Genomic DNA, 19304 nt, shown 5'->3' with positions numbered 1-19304 from the left:
GATGCTCCCTTCCTGTTACTGCCTCAGTTGGGGGTGGGTTGGATAATAGGTGAAGGGTTTTGGATGGCAGAACAAGGGTAAGATACTGACCTATGGTGTCTCTGGATAGAGGTTGGAGGCCTAGCTCTTTCTTGCTCAGATTATGTGCTCTCTCTTTTTTTTCCCCTTTTTGGTTGTGCTGGGTCTTTGTTGCTGCACGTGGGCTTTCTCTCGTTGTGGTGAGCAGGAGTGGGGGCTTATTGTGATGGCTGCTCTTGCTGTGGAGGACAGACAGGCTCTAGGCGTGCAGGCTTCAGTTGCAGCACGCCGGCTCCGTACTTGCGGCTCACAGGCTACACAGCGTGGGCTCAGTAGCTGGGGTGCACCGGCTTAGCTGCTCTGCGGCATGTGGGATCTTCCCAGACCAGGGATCAAACCTGAGTCCCCTGCACCGGTGGGTGGATTCCCATCCACTGCACCACTAGGGAAGTCCAGATTATGTGCTCTTGATCAGGTTAATAGCACTTCTTTAAGACTTCATTTCCATCACTGGAAGAAGTAGAGAAAAAATAGCCAACAAGTTTTATGAAAATTCAGTAATTAGTATACCTAGAGTGGAAATGGAAAACGTTTGCTCCTCATGGAAAGCAGAATGCCCACCATTGAAACTATGCATGATGCATTAATCTCTTCCCATTTCTCCTTTCACCCAAGAGCCCTAAACTCTCCTCCCTATTTTAGCCACATGCCACATAAAATTTTAAAAAGGAGCATGTAGTGCTTAAAATCCAGAACGGCAGATTATGAAAGAAATAGAGATGCTGGTGAAGCCATTATGTTTCGAGCTATCCATGAGGATTAGTCATCCAGGGAAGAAAGGGGGATATGGTTACAACTCATCATGCACCGAAGCTCACAGCTATCCCCATTGTACCCTGAAGCCTGACACCCTAACGTACAGAGGCATCAGCTCACCTCCCTGGCCTCCAGCACAGGGACTCAGAACTGCGCACTGAGGAATGGCCACTGAATACTGTTCTTGCAGGTGGAGACTGTTGTGACCCAGACTTCTCTGGGCAGGAATGCTGCAGCCCAGCTAGCAAAACTTCTATCTCATAGTGTTGCCAATTTCATTTCCCTTCAGCCAATTCTCTGTGTAACCAACAGGAGGCACCAGATGGTGGTATTAAATTTTCCCATTGATTGGAATCCTACACACCTCAAAAACTACACTCACTATCTACGTGGTGAGTGTTACCAAACCTCCGGCTACTGGAAAATCAATACCCAGGAAGCAGTTGGCAGAAAGCAATGTTGCTTTTAATCAGAATGCCACTAATCTGGGGAGATGGACTCTATGTCTCCCAAAAACTGTTTCCTAAGATTCTGCTTGGCCATGAAAGTTTTTAAGGGAAAAGGAGAAGTAATCCTAATTAATCATTGAGATGGGGGTCAGAATTCTCACTCTCTCCCACTGGGTGCAGGCTTGTTGACTTCTTGTGATCTTTATTTTTTTCCACTTTTATTTTTTTTCCTGTTTTTGACTGCACTGTGCAGCATGCAGGACCTTAGTTCCCTGACCAGGGATCGAACTCACACTCCTCTCAGTGGAAGCATGTTATCTTAGCTGCTGAACTGCCAGGTAAGTCCCTTGTGATCTTTCTTTAGATGCCATCTTTTTCACACAGTTTGTTTGCAAGATCACTGAAGAGGAAGCTAGAGAAGAGATCTGGCCATCTGTTAATCACTCATTCTTAATTTCTACTTCTTTGATCTATTGAAAGAACCAATAAGTGGGGCAAAATATTGTATGGTCAAAAAATTTGAAAGGTATGCTAGGGTCAGGAATGAGTAGAATATTGCAGCCCCTGATTTAAAAGTTAGCTCCAATGTAGCTTTGCTTAAATTGACAAGAAAAGGGTTTTCCTGCTGAGAGTGATTTCCTGCAAAGACTTGCTTACAAATGTACTCAATAAATGGAACCACCTTTATAAGGTAAGACAACACCAGTGGGGTGAGAAACTTCTTTCCAAAATAGGAAAAATTTATAACCATGTATAGATTATCATCAAGGCAAGGCCAGGATACTATCCTAACAATGCTCAGAAATATCATCTAATCTCTGTCAGCTTTGTCCAGACTTTAATTTTCTTTAAACTCAATCTCCTTAAGCTGATTCCTAATTAACTTGTTACTTTTCAAAATATCTTCTTTGTCAATTTCTTCCTCATTGTTCCCCTAGGGGAGGAAAAGTAATTTTCCCTCTACTCTTTTAGGTTCTTGGCTGAGAATTCCTGTAATTGAAGCAAATTGGCAGCAGAAAAATGAAAAAAGTTTGATAGTATGTACAGTTTCCCAGGTAGCTCAGTGGTAAAGAATCTACCTGCGAATGCAGGAAACACAGGAGATGCAGGTTTGATCCCTGGGTTGGGAAGATTCCCTGGAGAAGGAAATGGTAACCTGCTCCCGTATCCTTGGCTAGAGAATCCCATGGACAGAAGAGCCTGGCAGGCTCTAGTCCTCGGGATCACAGAGTCAGACACGACTGATTGCACACATATACACAACCACGAAAGAAAGATGTTGTGTTGGGTGGGAGGAGAGCACTTATGGAAGGTTTACAGGCAAAGCACAGTAAACAAGGCTATGGTTGTTATGCAGATATAAGTTGATGTCTTCTCCACTGATAAGAATTTCTGTAGATTTGACCATCCTCCTCTTCTGGTACAGAGACATCTTACAAATAGAGATTTCCCTTGTTAATATAAAGGATAACCTCTGCTTGATTTGCAGAGATTCTCCTGTGTCTTCAACTTTTCAAATATAATCAACCCCAAATAATCTATATGCCAAAGAGGAGTATTTTTGTTACCAAGGAGTATTTTTGTTACCAAGCTCACTCTGCTCACCACAATCTATATGCCAAAGAGGAGTATTTTTGTTACCAAGGAGTATTTTTGTTACCAAGGAGTATTTTTGTTACCAAGCTCACTCTGCTCACCACACAATAGACTGATGAATCTGAGCGATGAGGTGTTGAGGCAAGGAAGAAACTTTAATTGGGGAGCTGGCAGACTGAGAAGATGGCATACTAGCACCTCAAAATAACCATCTTATTGGGGTCTGGATGCCAGGGTCTTTTACAGATTAGAGAGAAAGAAGCAATGAGAAACAAAAGTCAAAAGACAGAATCGAGAGGGAGATGCAGTGAGGAAGTAAAGTGAAAGGGTCTTCATTCAGTCTTGCAAAACATCTCCAAGGGAATGTCCTGTCTTCAGAAGGGGTGTGTGTTCAGTTCAGTTGCTCATTCATGTCTGACTGTTTGCAACCCCATGGACTGCAGCACGCCAGGCTTCCCTATCCATCACCAACTCCTGGAGCTTGCTCGAACTCATGTCCATCGAGTTGGTGATGCCATCCAACCATCTCATCCTCTGTTACCCACTTCTCCTCCTGCCTTCAATCTTTCCCAGCATCAGGGTCTCTTCAAATGAGTTAACTGTTCACATCAGGTGGCCCAAGTATTGGAGATCCAACTTTAGCATCAGTCCTTCCAATGAATATTCAGGACTTATTTCCTTTAGGATGGACAGGTTGGATCTCCTTACAGTCCAAGGGACTCTCAAGAGTCTTCTCCAACACCACAGTTCAAAAGCATCAATTCTTCAGCACTCAGCTCTTTTATAGTCCAACTCTCACATGCATACATGACTACTGGAAAAAACATAGCCTTGACTAGATGGACCTTTGTTGGCAAAGTAATGTCTCTGCTTTTTAATATGCTGTCTAGGTTTGTCATAGCTTTCTTCCAAGGAAAGCTTCTATTCATAGCTGGGCAGAGACAAACTATCTCTCCATGAGCTGAACAAAGGCACTTTAGTTTACAGTCAAGCAGAGGGGCAGGGTCCTCCAGGCAAGCCTTTGAGTATGATTATAATAATAAAAGCAAGTCAAAGAAACAGTTTCCAACATGGAGTCAGACTTGGCTTCCTCCCTGCAACATTTTGAGGTGGAATGTCTTCCTTGCCTTCACTCCATTTTCTTTCCACTGTTGCATTACCTCCCTTCTATATATGTGGATTCTATATCGAAAGTATACCCAAATTATCCTCAAAAGGATTTGAGTCATCTCATATTATTTAAGTGAACCATGATGCCTCCACCAACAGACACACAAACACATACAAAAAAAATTATTGTGTAAAATCATGAGTCAGAGGTAAACAATGACCAGGTCACAACAAAGAAACCATCCATTTTCTGCCCCTCCCCCACTGCTGTGGGTTTACAGAGAAGGATTTGCAGTCCTCACACTAAGAAGCTAGAGAGCATGCAAGGCTCCATGAGAATAAACAAGAAAATAGCAACCAAGGGAGTTAGACTTAAGTACCTAAATAATTCAAGTAAAGGACAGCATTTGCTCATTGAGTATTTGAACATGTAAGCACTGGAAACTTTATCTTGGCCTGATTTGATCAATTAAGCTATTTCAGTTCACTCATTTTTGTTTGCCTAACTATAACTATCTGTCCCCAAGCTAGGCCCACCCAGGGTGGTATTTCAAGAGAACATAATTCCCCAATTTTGATCTCAGCATGAGGCCCTTCAGAATTTAATCACTGGGGTCCAGAATGAAACAGCACATAAGAATCCGCTCTTTTAGTTTTCATACAAAGAACTTCCTGGGGCAAAGGCAAGCACCGGACTGACTCAGCCTGCTGTCTTCACCCACTATCACCCCCACCCTCAAGAAACTAGACCACCAAGCCTTCAAAGGGCTCCCAGTAAAGGCAGAGCAAGTCATTTTCCCCAGGACAGTCATGACTCCCTCTGCCCCTAAACTGGTAAGGGAAGCCACAATGAGTGAGTAAGGGTCTGTCCTTGTTTAAAAAGTTATTATCAAGGATTAGCTGGCAATGATATAGCTGGCAAGTTCCTCAGCTGAAATGAGAAGCAGAGAAGTCTAATTCTATACTCTGTGTTTGTATGCCAGTTTTAAAAAATTCAAATTATAATGATTATGCAAGAAAAACACAAGGTCCTACCAGACTCCTAGAAATGAATATGAAGATACAAACTAAAGAAGCCAAGAACTTCCTAAGAAAAGGTATCTGAAGGGGTCCAGAAGGAACGTCTTGACGGGAAAAGAAAATAAAGCCAGCAGATTAGGTGATGCTGAAAACTCATCCTCTGTGTACCAGTGCCAAATCGAATCTCAGAGACAGAGTTTTGGGTGAAGTAGAAAAGAATAGCTTTATTGCTTTGCCAGGCAGACAGGGATACAGTGGGCTCATGCCCCCCACCCCAAAACTGTGTGCCCCAACTGGGAGAGTTTGGTAAAGAGTTTTATAGAAATGGTTCCAGGATGAGGTTGTTGGTAAGGATCAGGGGTTGTGCAGCGCCTATACTCCTTTAATCTGGTCTCCTGATGAGCTTCTCGAGGTTATATAGGTTGAAGAATGCTAACATCTTCCATTTGTTGGGGGCTTTAGTTCTGTATTGAGCTCAAAGATATTGTAATGTGTATCCCTTGAAGTGGAAATTGCCTCCTTCCCTGGCGGGACCCAGGTTGAGGGTGGGGGTTGGTAAACAATGCATATATACAACTGCAGACATACTATGTGTCCACAAAGGAACTTTGGATACGCAATACATGTACATGTGGGTATGCGTGCTAGTTGCTCAGTCATGTCTGACTCTTTGCAACCCCATGGACTATAGCCCACCAGGCTACTCTGTCCTTGGAATTCTCCAGGCAGGAATACTGGAGTGGGTAGCCATACCCTTCTCCAGGAGATCTTCCTGACCCAGGGACGGAATCCAGGTCTCCTACACTGCAGGCAGATTCTTTACCTTTTGAGCCAGCAGGGAAGCCCCATACACTACAGTGGACAGAATATGTTTCCACAAAGGAAACATAACTATGGTTGCCACTTTCTTCTCCAGAGGATCTTCCCAACTCAGGGATCAAAGCTGCATCTCCTGTGTCTCCTGCATTGCAGGCAGATTCTTTACCTGCTAAGCCATTGGGGAGGCCATATAACCAGACATACGTAACTATTCGACATAAGTGCAAACACATATTTTATGCTAAGTGTATTCAGATTTTTATGAACTTTTGTTTATATAAAAGAATTAAAGAAGCTTAGAAACTTACCCACAATCCATAGCCAAGATTTGAAGGTGTGTTTTTGGCTCCTAGATTGAAGTTCTTTCCACCACAACTGTGTGGTTCTCGAAGTGTGGGCCTCAGACCAGCCACATCAGCATCACCACCAGGGCGTGTGTTAGAAATGCAGGCTCTCAAGTCCTACCCCCAGGTCTCCTAAATCAGAATCTGTATTTTAACAAGACCCCCAGATGATCTCCAAACACACTTCCATTTGAGAAGCTGGCATTCCACCATGTCACCTACTTCAACTAGAGGGCATTCATTTCTAGCTATGGCACTACTCTGGATATGAAATAGTTGAGAAAAGTTCTGTATGAAATTTGAAAAAAATCTATGCTGTTTAAGACACCATATGGGATGAAAGAGTAAGCTACAAAGCAGCGTGTATAGAATAATTGCATTTTAAAATAAACTTTATATAAATAAGCATGTATATCTATGCAGAGAATAATGACTGGAAAGATTTAGATGAAAATATTCTCTCTGGTGATGGATTATGGGCAATGTTTTTCTTTTTTTTTAAGTTTTCTTTAAGAAATACCTGTTAAGTTTTAAAAGTTAGTTTATGGTAATCTTCACTGAATCTAGACAGCTAAGGGAAGATTAAAGTAAGACATAGAAAAACCATAAACAGGCAAAAAAGAGCCCAATAGACTGTCACTACTGAAGTTTTCTGGGATAAAGCCACCAAGCACAGAGCCTCTCAAGCATTCTCACCTTTTAGCCTCCTGCAACCCCTCCACTCCCTGCCAGAAGGGGCTCATTCTTCTGGCCCCCAGGGGGCAGCCCTGTGTAGGTTTCTCCAAACCCAACCCCTTCCTCACCCCCCACCCCCCATCCCTCTCCAGTGTGAATAATCAGGCATCACGTTAGCCAAAACTCATCTAAAAGCAGGATATGAAAGATTCTGGGCACATTAACAACAACAACAAATACTATAGAGACAGCAAGATAATATTTTACAAATAGAGGCCAAAACCCCAAACAAACAGAGAAGAAACAGAACAGGAACCACTCAACACTGCTCAGCCCTAGCACCAAAGAATCTCTAGCTATAATGGTATCCTTTTTGTGGAAGGATGGGAAGGTAGAGATGGAAAGCGAAAATACAGCAAAGACACTAGATGCAGGTCACATTGCTTAAGGAAAGGCCGAGTTCTGCTTCCTACTTTTTAACCCTGGGCAAGTCCCTTCATTCCTGTTCCTCTATTTCATGCCATTGCCAGTTTCCCAATCCCCAGCTTTGAGGATTGAAGGAGTGCTTTGCTAATTGTCAAGTTTACAAATGTGCGAGTTTCCCTGCTGTTTTGGTCTAAGGAAAACCACATTCCAGGGAGTCTCCTCTCCCCTCAGTTGCCTTCTACAACACCATTTCCTTTCTGATACCAGACCTGTGGCTTTTTCACACATCAAGCAATTCTGCAATGCCACTGGGTGTCCTACAATTTAACTCTATTCTGACACTGTCTACCTAGAGAGAGCATCAGATCCCACAGATTAAGGGCTCAGTCATACAAGACAGTTCTCCCCCTTCTGCCAATGGATATCTCATGTCCCAGGTTTCTACCTTCTAACCTAGGGGCTTTGAATCTGAGGTTCTTATGATGCCCACCTTGCTTTCAATTTATTAATATTTGCTAGAGCAGTTCTCGGAACTCAGGAAAACATTTGCTCACTAGACTGCCAGTTTATTATAAAAGGATATAGCTCAGGAGCAGCGAGATGGAAGGGATAAATGCACAAGGAAATTGTATGGACAGGTCTATGGAGCATTCATGCATTTTCTAGACATACCACTCTCCCATCACCTCCAAGTGTTCATCAACCCATAAACTCATCAGATCTTGCTGTTCTTGAATTTTTGTACATCTTTTACTCTCCAGCACCCCTCCCCTTCCCAGAAGTCAATGGGTAGAACTAAAAGTTCCAATTACTTGATCTTTTTGGTGACCAGCCCCATCCTGAGGTTTTGCTGGGACCTCACTCTGTATCACCTCATTAACATAAACTCAGGTGTGATTGAAAGGGCTTGTCATGAATAACAAAGGATAATCTTTTTTTTTTTTTTTACAAAGGATAATCTTATCACTTAGGAAATTACAAGGATTTGGGGAGCTTTGTGCCAAGAACCCAGGACAAAGATTAGATATATTTCTGATTATACCACACATTTTCCCCACTAGATCCATTCTATGCCCTTCTCTGAGCTAGTCTGTGCCTTGAGATGCTGATGTCTTTAGGTTGTATTGTCCAGACTCCCTCACCAACTGGCTTCTGTTGGTTTTGGCCCATGGGAAGCAGCAATAGGATGTGATAAAAGTAGAGGTGAGGATATTTGCTCCTTCACTCCCACTCCCTTCTTATCAGATACCTGTGTTACTGTTAAGAATCCTCAAAAGCATGTTGTTCAGTCGATCAGCCGTGTCCGACTCTTTGCGACCTCATGGACTCCAGCATGCCAGACTTCCCTGTCCTTCACCAACTCCTGGAGATTGCTTAAACTCATATCCATTGAGTCGGTGATGCCATCCAGCCATCTCGTCCTCTGTTATCCCTTTCTCCTTCTGCCTTCAATCTTTCCCAGCATCGGGGTCTTTTCCAATGAGTCGGCTCTTCACATCATGTGGCCAGGAGCACAGGGGCCATTATCTAGTGTGCAGTGCTGAAGGCTAGAAGGCATCCTCAAGATTTTGGTTGTACTAATCATTGAGTAGTAAGTCTTCTTATTCACTTGCTGCCAAACACTGAACATATAAACCTCAGAACTTTAGGGAGCAGTTGGCATAAGTCTAGTTCCCAGACTGTGAGTGACAGTGCTTGGTATCCAAGCAGCTATGGAAAAGAACACCAAATGTGTATGTTTGTCTGCAGATAGGATAAATCACATGTCACATACAGCAACTTCGTTATTTTCCAAATGTGTGTAAATAGAACTGAAACTAAAACCATGGAACTCAGATTGGGGCTTGAACCCATGGTCTTTTAATTGAGAACACACACCTGGTTTCAGGACCTAATGAAGCTCAGGTTATTGATGTCTTACCATAGAAAGAATTCAGTGAGAGGCAAAGTGATAGCTAAATGGGTTTATTTAGAAAAAAACATACTCCATAGACAGAGTATGAGTCATCTCAGGAGTGAGAGGCCCCAGAATATGGAGTCATTAGTTTTTATGGGGGATATAATCTCATAGGCTAATGAATGTGAGAATTATTCAAATTATTTGGGGGAAGGGGTGGAGATTCCCTGGAATTGGACCACTGCCCACTTTTTGACCTTTTATGGTTAGCCTGAGAACTCTCTTGGTATATGTCATTTAGATGCTAATTTATTATAATGAGCATATTATTGTGAGGCTCAAGACACACTGAAAGCAGAATATTCAGCCATCTTGAACATAGTTGGTCCTGACCAGTTTTTGTCATGTATTTTTGAACTGTGGTGCTGGAGAAGACTCTTAAGAGTCCCTTGGACTGCAAGGAGATCCAACCAGTCCATTCTAAAGGAGGTCAGCCCTGGGATTTCTTTGGAAGGACTGATGCTAAAGCTGAAACTCCAATACTTTGGCCACCTCATGAGAAGAGTTGACTCATTGGAAAAGACTCTGATGCTGGGAGGGATTGGGGGCAGGAGGAGAAGGGGACGGCAGAGGATGAGATGGCTGGATGGTATCACCGACTCGATGGACGTGAGTCTGAGTGAACTCCGGGAGTTGGTGATGGACATGGAGGCCTGGCGTGCTGCGGTTCATGGGGTCGCAAAGAGTCGGACACGACTGAGCTGCTGAACTGAACTGAACTGATGGTCATGTCATTCTTTTAAAGGTTGTTCCTACCACTTTCCCTCCTGTTTCAGAACCACAACAAAATACAAAACCTTATAAAGGTATGACTGAATTTATAGGGGCTTGGAAATCATCACACACTTTCCCAGAGTAATTAAAATTTTAGCTTGTATCATAAAGGACCATTTTCTTTAATATCAAAATTTTGGAAATGATTTTATCTAGACTCACTTTCAGTGAATTCACTCTTTTTATTGTTTTGTTTTTTCTTATTTTAGGTAAATTATTTTCCCTTCTGTCAAATCATTCAGTAAAACCTGACTGACATCTTCACATATGTTCAACATTGAAATAAACATTTGGATTCCTTCAGAAAGTGAAAGGACAAGCATCATCTCATGGACCTTATGTTGCAGTGCAGAGATATTCATTAATGAATTTTTACCCAAATAATCGTTTAAATTACGTTTGTGACAAATGCTGTGAATGAAACTTTGAGGGTGAGAGTGTGATATTAACATATCAAGGGACAGTACCCAAAGTATCAGGGGTATCCTCCCTAAAGAAGAGACATTTAAGTTGAAACGTCTTCATACTCTTGGAAAAAACCACTTTGCCCCACTTTGCCCTTCACCAAGCCAGTGATCACCCTATGGGATATCTTCACCAAGTGTATCCGACTATGCAAACTGTGTAATAGCTCCTCAGTGAGTATTTATTATTATTATTATTGAGGTATAGTTGATGTACAGTATTCTATGTTTCAGGTGTGCAATATATTGAGTCACAAATTTTAAAGGTTATACTCCATTTATAGTTATTATATAATATTGGCTATATTCCCTGTGTTGTACATATTTATATCCTTTTAGCTTATTTATTTTATTCATAGTAGTTTGTACCTCTTAATCCTCCATCCTTATATGCCCCTCCCCCTTCCTCCTCTCTGGTAATCTCTAGTTTGTTCTGCATATCTGTGGGTCTGTCTGTTTGTGTTTTGTTATATTATTTCATTTGTTTTATATTTTAGATTCTACATGGAAATGATGTCAGAGATTCATTTCTGTTTCCATTTCTCTGTCTTATTTCACCTAACATAATACCCTCTAAGTCCATTTATGTTGTTAGAGATGGCAAAATTTCATTATTATGGTTGAGTAATATTCCATTTCATATGTATGCCACGTCTTATTTATCTATTCCTCTGTTGATAAAATGAGCACTTTAAAATGATCAATATATCACTTTGTACTCATTATAGATGGGCATTCTACTTGTCTTGCATATACTTTGAAGATGCTCATTTTAAGATCCCCTCCTGCTAGACTATAAAAGAAGATGATCATATAGAAGTTCTTATTGTTGTGCTTTACAGCACTTTTTCTTTACTACTGGAAAATTAACCTGGAGCAGATGTTTATCTTAAAAATAGTTCTGGCTTATGTTGACTATGTTAGCCTTTGAAAATCAGGATAGTTTCATCAGATTTTAAGTGTGTATACATCATTTTGATTCAGAATCTGGTTCTGTCACAGGCTATGGATATTGTGATTCTATGAAGTCATCACAGACTGGGAGAAAGGGAGTGCTCACTCTGTTAAATACAGGTAGTCAAAGCTATGAGGTTGGAACTTAATTTTGCACTGGACTTTGAAACATTCTTGAAATCTCTAATGTTTGAGCAAAAGAAAACTTTTGCATATAAAACTGTCTAGTCCCTGCTATTTTAGAATCGCAGTATCCTTTCTTGTTGTTGCTCAAATCACATCACACGTAACAATGAGGCCCTCACACCAGTGAAGCCCTAGCTTGCTAATCTATGAAATTAGGATAATACTAATATTTTCTGTGATTGCTAAGAGGTTTAAGTGAGATATAATTTTAAAATCTGTGATGTTCAGAGTTTAGAATTTAGAATAATAGAAGGTCCCTTTTTGATTTTTACTGCTCACCTCCAAAAATCCAGTTAGAGAACACAACCTTACTATGATTTTGAGGAAAAGGGAAAAATTCAGTGGTTTTATCATAAACAACAACAGAAAGAATGTGTTTCTAATTAAGGAGAAAAAATACCTTGACCACCAGCTTCCAAACATCAGCTTCCTGAAAGAAAGTGGAAAAATCCAAATCTAAATAAAAATCTGCAGCTTCTCCAAGACCCACGCTCAGGGCCATATCAACTAGTACTCTGGGAGGGAGTCTTTTTCATCTACCAATGAAACCAGCTTCCCTTTGCAAATCCCCTTTTATAGGCAGAATTCCTTTTCTATTTCCTTGTGGTTTTATTTTACTTTGTGGGCTGTTAGCAATATTCCAGTTTGAGGGAGCAAAAGGGAGAGAGGGGCAAAATGCAGAGTGAGCTCCTCCAAATGTCAGGCTGGGTAGTGCCAAACAGCTGGGCCTGAAACCCAGCACCCAAGGAGGGGCACTGTTGTGGCTGGGAAGGATATGAGCTCAGCCTCATCTGGTTTCTTTTAATGCTCACAGCAAAGGCCCTGAGTTATTGCATTCTTTCTCGATGTCTTACATAAAATCAGATTATTAAGTGCAGAGACAGTCAACTGTTCTCTGTCCTCCTGGCTAGGCTTTTAGCATCACCATAGCAACATCAATAAACAGAGAAGTAAATTAACCTCTGAAGAAATTCACTGGCTTTACTGTCCAAGTTGCTTTTACTTTCCCTGCTTAAGTACACACACACACGCACACACACATATACACACACACATACACTATTGTTGTTTTTCTGGTTAAATTTATGAGCTTTTTGACCCAATGGTGACAAGACCAAGAATGCAGCTTGGCTTCTATCACCCTTTTGTTTAAAAAAAGCGTCAATCACTCCCCATTGCCTACGGAATTAAGTCTTATTTCTTTGCAGCGAGTGTTCACCATTTTGATCTCTTTCAAAGCCACAGCTCCATCATGTGCTTGTCAATGGCCCTCTTAAACCATTCAAGGAGAACAAAGCTTTATTTCCTTATAAGCCTCTTGCCTGACTTGGCACTTCGGTCCATGCCTCCATGGCCGTCTTCAAGCCCACCTGCAACATTAAATCCTAAACTTTCCCTCCTCTCTATTTCTACTGCCACCAGCCTGGACCAAGTCATCCCCAAGTCCAACCTGAGTGACATCTGCAGGAGCTTCAGCACTGGCTCAGACCTCCTGCTCCCATCCTGCATGAACTATTTTTGTTACAGCAGTCAGAATGAGCTTTTAACACATAAATTATATTAGTTCACTCTCCTGCTTAAAACCCACCAGTGACTTTCCTGGTACAAAGATTAAGTCCAAAAGCCTTACTGGGTGGGCGGTCCTCTGGGTCTTGTGTGACCTGGCCCGAGCCCATGCATCTGACTTCATTGCATAGCCTTCTTCCATCTCTGGCTCTTACTCTGCAGAATCACTGGCTTATTTCCATCATTAAAGCTGCAAGCCCTTCCTCTACTTGTGGTCTTTGCATTTTCTCTTAGTCTCTGATTGTTAAGGGGTAGACACATTCTTATCACAATTCAGATTTTCACTTAAATGTGTTCTCTTTAGGGAATTTCATGATCACTCTGTCCACAGCCATATCTCCAGTCCCACCTAGACACTCTATTGTTATCTTTTGTTAATGCTTACCACTCTCTTATGTTATCTTGCTTATTAATTTGATAAATGAATTTATATATCATTGTGTCTTTCTTTTAGAGTATAAGAAGGGCAGGGACTATTTTTGTTTGCTCACCACAGAATCCCTAGCTCCTAGAAAATGTCTGGTGCACAAAAGGCTATCAATAAGTATTTTTTGAATGAATCAACAAATAAACCTCATTTTCAAGACCCAGCTTGCCTATGACCTTTCTTGTGAAACATTTACTACTCATTACCAGAAACCTCCTCCTTCTGTACCTATCTCCTACATGACATTGATCACTTCCTTTCTTTTTTAAAATTTATATTTATATATATTATTCAGTTCTTTTCCATTATAGTTTATTATAAGACATTGAACAAAGTTCCTGTGCATATAGTAAATGCTTGTTTCTCTATTTTATACGTAGGGGTAAGCATCGGTTAGTCCCATACTCCCAATTTATCCCTCCTCCACCTCTTCCCCTTTGGTAAAAGTAAGTTTATTTTCTATATTTGTGAGTCTGTTTCTGTTTTGGAAATAAGTTCATTTGTACTATTATTTAGATTCCACATATAAATGGTATCATGATAGTTGTCTTTATCTGACTTACTTGACTTAGTTTGATAATCTCTAGGTCTGTCCATGCTGCTACAAAGAGCACTTTTTCATTCTTCTTATGGCTGAGTAATATTTAATGTTCCATTTTATATATACACCATATGTTCTTTGTCCAGTCATCTGTTAATGGACCCTTAGGCTTTGTCCATGTCTTGCCTACTGTAAATAGTGCTGCTATGAACCAAGCCTCTGTCATTTATGGCAGCAACCTCCATAATATACCTTTATACTGGATTTTTATCCTCCCTTGCATCAGTGTTCCTTTTTCCTAACTCCTGCTTCCTCATATCATTTGCAAATAAGCTATCTATAAATAAGTTCTTGCTACAGGCTCTGCTTCAAAGGACCTAAAAAAAAAAAATTAACTTTTCCCTTAAGAATTTCCTTTTCTTTCAACATTGATGTTGAAAGAACTGGATACACACAGGCAAGATATGAAGTTGGACCCTTACCTTATATCACACAGAAATTAACTCAAAATGGATCAAAATCCTGAACATAAGAGCTAAAACTATAACATCCTTAGAAGAAAACACAGAGGGAAACTTTACGACATTGCTTCTGGTAACAATTTCTTAGTTCAGTTCAGTCGCTCAGTCATGTCTGACTCTTTGCAACCCCATGAACCGCAGCATGCCAGGCCTCCCTGTCCATCATCAACTCCAGGAGTCTACCCAAACCCATATCCATCGAGTCAGTGATGCCATCCAACCATTTCATCCTCTGTCACCCCCTTTTCCTCCTGCCCTCAATCTTTCCCAGCATCAGGGTCTTTTCAAATGAGTCAGCTCTTTGCATCAGGTGGCCAAAGTATTGGAGTTTCAGCTTCAACATCAGTCCTGACAATGAACACCCAGGACTGAACTCCTTTAGGATGGACTGGTTGGATCTCCTTGCAGTCCAAGGGACTCTCAAGAGTCTTCTCCAACCACAGCTCAAAAGCATCAATTCTTCAGTGCTCATCTTTCCTTATAGTCCAACTCTCACATACATACATGACCACGGGAAAAATCATGGCCTTGACTAGACGGACCTTTGTTGGAAAAGTAATGTCTCTGCTTTTGAATATGCTATCTAGGTTGGTCATAACTTTCCTTCCAAGGAGTGTCTTCTAATTTCATGGCTGCAGTCACCATCTGCAGTGATTTTGGAGCCCCCCAAAATAAAGTCTGACATTGTTTCCACTGTTTCCCCAGCTATTTCCCATGAAGGGATGGGACCAGATGCTGTCATTTTCTGAATGCTGAGCTTTAAGCCAACTTTTTCACTCTCCTCTTTCACTTTCATCAAGAGGCTTTTTAGTTCCTCTTCACTTTCTGCCATAAGGGTGGTTTCATCTGCATATCTGAGGTTATTGGTATTTCTCCCAGCAATCTTGATTCCAGCTTGTGCTTCCTCCAGCCCAGCATTCTCACGATGTATTCTGCATATAAGTTAAATAAGCAGGGTGACAATATACAGCCTTGACATACTCCTTTTCCTATTTGGAACCAGTCTGTTGTTCCATGTCCAGTTCTAACTGTTGCTTCCTGACCTGCATACAGGTTTCTCAAGAGGCAGGTCAGGTGGTCTGGTATTCCCATCTCTTTCAGAATTTTCCACAGTTTATTGTGATCCACACAGTCTACGGCTTTGGCATAGTCAATAAAGCAGAAATAGATGTTTTTCTGGAACTCTCTTGCTTTTGATGATCCAGCGGATGTTGGCAATTTGATCTCTGGTTCCTCTGCCTTTTCTAAAACCAGCTTGAACATCTGGAAGTTCACAGTTCACGTATTCTTGAAACCTGGCTTGGAGAATTTTAAGCATTACTTTACTAGCGTGTGAGAAGAGCGCAATTGTGCGGTAGTTTGAGCATTCTTTGGCGTTGCCTTTCTTTGGGATTGGAATGAAAACTGACCTTTTCCAGTCCTGTGGCCACTGCTGAGTTTTCCACATTTGCTGGCATATTGAGTGCAGCACTTTCACAACATCATCTTTCAGGATTTGAAATAGCTCAACTGGTGTTCTATCACCTCCACTAGCTTTGTTCGTAGTGATGCTTCCTAAGGCCCACTTGACTTCACATTCCAGGATGTCTGGCTCTAGGTGAGTATCACACCATCATGAATATCTGGGTCATGAAGATCTTTTTTGTACAGTTCTTCTGTGTATTCTTGCCACCTCTTCTTAATATCTTCTGCTTCTGTTAGGTCCCTACCATTTCTGTCCTTTATTGTGCCCATCTTTGGATTAAACGTTCCCTTGGTATCTCTAATTTTCTTCAAGCGATCTCTAGCTTTTCCCATTCTATTGTTTTCCTCTATTTCTTTGCATTGATCGCTGAGGAAGTCTTTCTTACCTCTTCTTGCTATTCTTTGGAACTCTGCATTCAAATGGGTATTACTTTCCTTTTCTTCTTTGCTTTTTGCTACTCTTCTTTTCACAGCTATTTGTAAGTCCTCCTCAGACAGCCATTTTGCTTGTTTGCATTTCTTTTTCTTGGGGATGGTCTTGATTCCTGTTTCCTGTACAATGTCACCAACCTCCATCCATAGTTCATCAGGCACTCTGTCTATCAGATCTAGTCCCTTAAATCTATTTCTCACTTCCACTTTATAGTCATAAGGGATTTGACTTAGGTCATATCTGAATGGCCTAGTGGTTTTCACCACTTTCTTCAATTTCAGTCTGAATTTGTAGCTCTTCTTGGCCACTGCCCCTGCCCTCGGGCACAAGGTAGCTCCTCTCTGCCGCGCTCTGCGCCATTGTAGCGGCCAATGATTTCTTAGAAATAACACCGAAAGCAGAGGCAATGGAAGAAAAAACAGATAAATTGGACTGCAGAAAAATTTTAAACTTTCATGACTTGTAGGAGTCCATCATAGTAAAAAGGCAACCTATGAAATAGGAGGAAATATTTGCAAATCATATATCTGATATGGTATTAATATCTAGAATATGTCAATAATTCCTACAACTCAGCAACAACAAAAACTAAACAATGTGATTCAAAAATGGGCAAAGGACCTGAATAACCATTTCTCCAGAAAAGATATACAAATGGCCAGTAAGTGTATGAAAATATGATCAACATCACTAATCGTTCAGTTCAGTTCAGTCACTCAGTCATGTCCAACTCTTTGCAACCCCATGAATTGCAGCACACCAGGCCTCTCTGTCCATCACCAACTCCAGGAGTTCACTCAAACTCACGTCCATCAAGTCGGTGATGCCATCTAGCCATCTCATCTTCTGTCGTCCCCTTCTCCTCCTGCTCCCACTCCCTCCCAGCATCAGAGTCTTTTCCAATGAGTCAACTCTTCGCATCAGGTGGCCAAAGTATTGGAGTTTCAGCTTTAGCATCAGTCCTTCCAAAGAACATCCAGGGCTGATCTCCTTTAGAATGGACTGGTTGGATCTCCTTACAGTCCAAGGGACTCTCAAGAGTCTTCTCCAACACCACAGTTCAAAAGCATCAATTCTTCGGCACTCAACTTTTTTTCACAGTCTAACTCTCACATGCATACATGACCACAGGTTAAACCATAGCCTTGACTAGACGGACCTTTGTTGGCAAAGTAATGTCTCTGCTTTTCAATATGCTATCATAACTTTCCTTCCAAGGAGTAAGCGTCTTTTAATTTCATGGCTGCAGTCACCATCTGCAGTGATTTTGGAGCCCAGAAAAATAAAGTCTGATACTGTTTCCACTGTTTCCCCATCTATTTCCCATGAAGTGATGGGACCAGATGCCATGATCTTCGTTTTCTGAATGCTGAGCTTTAAGCCAACTTTTTCACTCTCCTCTTTCACTTTCATCAAGAGGCTTTTTAGTTCCTCTTCACTTTCTGCCATAAGGGTGGTGTCATCTGCATATCTGAGGTTATTGATATTTCTCCCGGCAATCTTGATTCCAGCTTGTGCTTCTTCCAGCTCAGCATTTCTCATGATGTACTCTGCATAGAAGTTAAATAAGCAGGGTGACAATATACAGCCTTGACATACTCCTTTTCCTATTTGGAGCCAGTCTGTTGTTCCATGTCCAGTTGTAACTGTTGCTTCCTGACCTGCATGTTAGGGAAATGTAAATAAAATTAAAGCCATAATGACATACCCCTCTAAGACCCATGAGGATGGCTATTACTAAAAAAAAAAAAAAAAAAAAAATCAAACAGAATATGACAAGTGTTATCAAGGATGTTGGAAAATTGGAACCTTTGTTCATTGCTGTTAGAATGAAAACTGATGTGGCCTTTATGGAAATCAGTTCAGAAGTTCCTCAAAAAACTAAATGTAGAATTAACATATAATCCAGCCATTTCATTTATGAGTATCTACCAGAAAGAACTGAAAGCTGAATCTCAAACAAGTATTTGTATGCCTGTGTTCATAGCACCATTATTCATAATAGCCAAAAGATGAAAACAACCCAAGTGTCTATTGGCAGATGACTGAATAAGTAAAATGTGGTGTATCTATGCGATGGGACATTATCAAACCTTGAAAAGGAGAGAAATTCTGGCACATGCTACAACACAGATGAATTCTGAAGATGTTATGCTAAGTGAAATAAGCCAGTCACAAAAGAACAAGTGCTGTCTGATTCCAATTTTATGATGCACCTGAAGTAGTCAAATCCATAGAGACTGAAAACAGAATGGTGGTTGCCAAGGCCAAAGGCTAGAGAAGGGATGGGAAGTACTATTTAAGAGATACAGAGTGTTAGTTTTGGAAGATGAAAAATCCTGGAGTTGAATGGTCATGATTGAACAACAATGTGAATGTACTTAGTGCAACTGAACTGTATACGTAAACATGGTTAAAATAATAAGATAAAATTTAAAAAACCAAATGAAACCCAAACTCCTTTGCTGCAAATTACAGAGACAAACAGTAGATTATTGGTTGTCTAATACTGCAGGGGGTTGGGGAAAATAGGAAGTAAATATTAATGAATAAAAGGCTTCTTGGGAGGGTGATGAAAATGTTCTAAAATTTATTGGGGTGATGGTTACACAATTCTGTGAAATGCTAAAAGCTATAGTGTTATATACTTGAAATGGATGAACTATGTGATATATATAATTATATAAATAAGGCTGTTTATATTTTTTTAAAAAAGAAATCTCCTTTGCCAATTGACAGCCCCC

The sequence above is a fragment of the Bubalus kerabau genome, chromosome 1 (assembly GCF_029407905.1).
Source record: "Bubalus kerabau isolate K-KA32 ecotype Philippines breed swamp buffalo chromosome 1, PCC_UOA_SB_1v2, whole genome shotgun sequence".
Classification (NCBI taxonomy): Eukaryota; Metazoa; Chordata; class Mammalia; order Artiodactyla; family Bovidae; genus Bubalus; species Bubalus kerabau.
Note: the sequence above shows the minus strand (reverse complement) of the source record.